Consider the following 4805-nt stretch of genomic DNA (forward strand, 5'->3'; position numbering starts at 1 on the left):
TATATATAATATGTAAACAACTTTAATGTTAAATTTTTTAATGATGATGATGAAAAAACTTGATATACTTATTTCTTGTTATAACTCCCAGCTTGTTAATAAAATTTAGATACTGGATTTTTATCTAAAGAGTGGTTATTTAAGAAAAAATCTACAAGCATATGTAGCAGATAAGGTTTCTAAGGAGAGGATTGTTCTAGAAAAGAAGTTGATGAATCTAAATAGAGCTAAATTTTATATCACCCATTGTAGCATAATTTCTACATTTGAAGGTGATGAAGTTATTATCTCCAATGATGAGGAAATTAAAGTAAGGATGATCCTCATGAATTAGGGGATGGTGTATCCTCGACTATAAATAAGCCGATCAAAATTTATTTGGGTATGAAGGATGATCCTTATTCAACCTATAAAGCAAACTTTTATCAAATTCTATGGCTAATGAAATCTTAGAGATTTTGAATGAGTAATTTAATTTCCTTGAATGGAGTTATACTGAGATGCCCAACTTTGCCCTCTTAGATAGTATTTCATAGATTTGAGTATTTTTTCATGTGAAGCAATCCCCTGGAGAGTATGACCATATATAAAGTAGTGGTTATTGAGGGGACCAAAAAGCTCATTGATAATGGTTTTATTAGGGATGTATCACACCAAACATGGCTTGAAAATATCTTGTTTATCCAGAAGAAGAATGGGCATATATGAGTATTTATAGATTTTTTGGAATTGAACGAGGCTTACCCAAAATATGACTTTCCTTTACCTATACCAAAAACTCCCGATTGATGCGTCTATTCTCATGCAATGTTTTCTTTCATGGATGACTCATATGGATATAATTAAATCAAGATGGCCCCATGAGAAGAGCAACATACATTTTTTCACACCCCCATTAATATGTTTTATAATAAAATTATGCCTTTAAATTTAAAAATTTGGTGCAACCTGACAACATTCTATAACACATATCTTTGATGACTTATTACATCACAAAGTAGAATATTATATAGATAATATGGTGGTTAAGATTCATACACGATACGAACACATTTAGATTTGAGCTATTTTTTAGTGCCTTAAGAAGTGTGGTCTGAAAATGAATCCCTTAAATGTGCATTTGGCATATCTTCAGGGAATTTTTTAAGCTTTATTGCCCGCCATAGGGCTATTGAGGTTGACCATAATAAGATCAAAGCTATCATAGATATGAAAACTTCTAAGAGTTTCACACTATTGTATTCCCTTCAAGGTAGACTAGAATTTATTAGGAGATTTATTTCCAATCTATTAGAATAGTGTCAACCTTTAGAAACATCAACTAGAAATGTTCACTTTCATTGGGATAAAGCTTACCATGATTCTTTTAATGATATCAAGCACTATTTGATAAAACAATCAGTGTTAGAAACTCAAATCCTATAAAAACCTCTCATTTTATATATCATAGCTTTAAATGAGTTAGTAGGAGCCCTATTAGCTCAAATCGATGAGAGTGATAAAGATAGTACCTTATGATGTCTCAATCCACATTTTATTCTAGCTGAAATAAACTATTCACCTATTAAAAAGTAATATTTGGTGTTAATATTTTTTGTTCAAAATTGAGACATTATATGCTCTTACACTATATAGATCTGATCTCAAGGTTGAACTCCTTACAATATTTGATGACTCATATTAATTTTGTTGGATGATTAGTTAAGTGGACTTTGATTTTATTACAATATGATATTATATATGTCTCACAGTAAGCCATCAAGGGACAAGCTCTAGCTAACTTTATGGGAACTTACCAAATCTTGATGAATTTTCAAAAATTGAATAATTTTTTATTGCAAGTTCTTCTAATTTTTCTATAAATTTGGAATCAAGGTGTTGTGACCTTATTTAATGAAGTATATTATTTTTTAAGAGCAACACTTTTCTTTTGTATGCATTTAATATATTAATATATTCTTCAACAAAGGTAATAATCGCATTATAACTAAAAGTGCATACATGTTCAACATTTGATTCACCTAAGTCATTGTCAACCATTAGCTACAATTTGTTGGTTGCTTCTTCAATTTTAGTTCCTGATGTCTTTAAATAAGAATTGTCTAGAAGACTTTTTATGCTTTATTCTTATCCTTCTTATGACCTCCTTTCTCTTTTTATTTTTCTATGAGTTGAGAGTTTTTAGATAAGATCACTAATAATTAGAAATCCATAAATTTTCCCTCTTATGATCTAATGTGATCCATTTCTTCTATTTTGAGGGCAATGGTTTTCTCTATTCTTTCTTCAACTCAATCTACTTAACTTATGGAAGTTATTAGTTATAAGTGATTAGAGAGCTAAGCAATTGATCAATAGATCCTGTACATAAGTACTTGGATTAAAAAATGGTATTTAAGTTAGCATCCTAGGAGTCAAAAAAATATATTAAAATTTTGTTAACCTTTTTAACATTAGTGAAATTTCTATGAAGAGAATGTAATGAAGTAATGATTTTAGTAAAACTTGAATATATGTAAAGCAATGCTCTTATTTGAATGCATGCAAAAGGGTTCATATTGTTGTGATAAAATATTCATGTGAGATAGCTTGAGATTATTTTTACCCTCATAAGTGATATACAATTGATCTTAAATTTCTCAAGTGGTTTTACAAGTTGAAACATGCATGCACTCTTTAGATTTCACAACAAAATTAAAAATAAAGATTAAACATTTGAAATTTAATTGTGCAGGCTCTTTTTCTTCAAAACTACATTCATTAAATAAAGAATCAACACGCAACACATTTTAAGATTTTAGAGGTGGATAGTAGCCAACTTGAGCTAACTTACACATACAAAAATCAATAAACTAAACTTAAATAAACATACAATTTTACATAAATCGAAGAGAATTTATTCAAATAATGGAGGTCAGGTAATATAATACCTTTCCACTATTATGATTTCCATAATTTGTCATAATTAGAATTATTTGAGGAGATTAAACTTAATTGAAGAACTAGGCTATGATGCCAACTAAAGATTGTTATAATAGCTAACAAGGGGGTGAATTGGGTGTGTCAAAATTTTTTCAAATTTAAGATTTAATTTTAAGACTATTATTGACAGGTCCTAAGTATTAGATGTGAAAAGTAGAGGGTTATATTAGGTAGTCGACATCTAGCATAAAAATTTTTAGTGAAAAACTATGACACGAATCCCTTAAATGATAATGTCAGTGTTAGGGCATCTCATAAAAGTAATGTGCTATATGGGCTGAACACGGTGTGAAAAGTGTGCAAGGGCTGCCACACCATTGCTCAAATATAATGTTAAATAAGTAAAGGTTCTCAAATTATAAATAAATGAGAACAAATAAATTAGTTCATGAAAATAATATTAGATTAGAAACTTAGAATATTGATACTATCATAAGTAAATTAATGGAAATAGGAGATATTAAGACCAATAGAGAAATAAATATCTTATGCATTCAAAAAACTAAATGGGTAAAGAAAAGCAAAGAAAAGACTAATGATATTGATAGCTTAGGTTATAAACATTGATAAAACTAAATGGGTAAAGAAAAGCCTAATGATATTGATAGCTTAGGTTATAAACATTGATATTTAGATAAGAGTTGCTTTAGAAATAGTGTAGGTGTAATTATAAACGAGAATCTGAAAGATAATATTATAAAAATTAATAAAATTAGAGATAGAACTATAGCTCTTAAGGAATATTTTTAATATTAATATTTTTAATATTATAAATGTTTATGCTTTCTACGTTGGTTTGGATATATACTCAAAAGAAAATTTTATAATGACTTCAAAGAATCACTATAAATGATACCTCTTACAAAAAAAAGTTTATTGGATGAAATTTAAATATCCATGTTCATTGCGGCTAAGATTTTGCTGTGACTATTAAGTAAGTGTTCATTGCGGCTAAGATTTTGCTGTGACTATTAAAGAAGATGGAGTTATATTGATTTTTTTTATCTTAAGATTTTGTTATTTCTATCGTTTGTTTAAGAAAAACGACGAGCATATTTTCATTTATAATAGTGGATTTAATAAAACACAAATTAATTATTATTTCTGAGAAAAACAAAACTTTAAGATAGTACATATTGTAAGGTCATTTCAATTGAAAATTAACTTTCCAAACATTCAATTATTAGTTTTGAATTTTAAGATGAAATGTTGAAAGGTAAAAAATATAATGAATGATTATCATATAATTAGATAAAAATACTAAAAGGTATAAATAAAATTCTTTTTACGAGTAAACTTTATGATCTTTAGATTTGGAATGTTAATGAAGTAGTTAATACTATATGTGGGATAAATAATGAGTATTATTAAGCAAGTTATAAAAGTTATGCTTGAAGAATCAAATAAAAAAAGAGCTCTTATGAATATTTCTATTTGATGATGGAATCATAAAGTACAAGAAAAAATAAAAATAAACAGTTTTCTTATAAAAAGCAATTTAGATGTAAAAACATGAAGGATTAGAAAAAAATATATAAAGTGACTCGTAAGAAGTCTAAGAAAATAATTAAAAAAAGCTCTTATGAATATTTCTTGTTGATGATGGAATCATAAAATACAAGAAAAAAAAATTAAAAAGTTTTCTTATAAAAAGTAATTTAGATGTAAAAACGTGAAGGATTAGAAAAAAAATATAAAGTGACTCGTAAGAAGTCTAAGAAAATAATTTGTGAAACAAAGATTTAATTTTTAGAGAACTTTATAATAAATTAGAGAGTGAAATATATATGTATAAACTAGCCAAGCAAAAAAGATAAGAAATG

Source organism: Phalaenopsis equestris, unplaced genomic scaffold (genome assembly GCF_001263595.1).
Source record: "Phalaenopsis equestris unplaced genomic scaffold, ASM126359v1 Scaffold000082, whole genome shotgun sequence".
Classification (NCBI taxonomy): domain Eukaryota; kingdom Viridiplantae; phylum Streptophyta; class Magnoliopsida; order Asparagales; family Orchidaceae; genus Phalaenopsis; species Phalaenopsis equestris.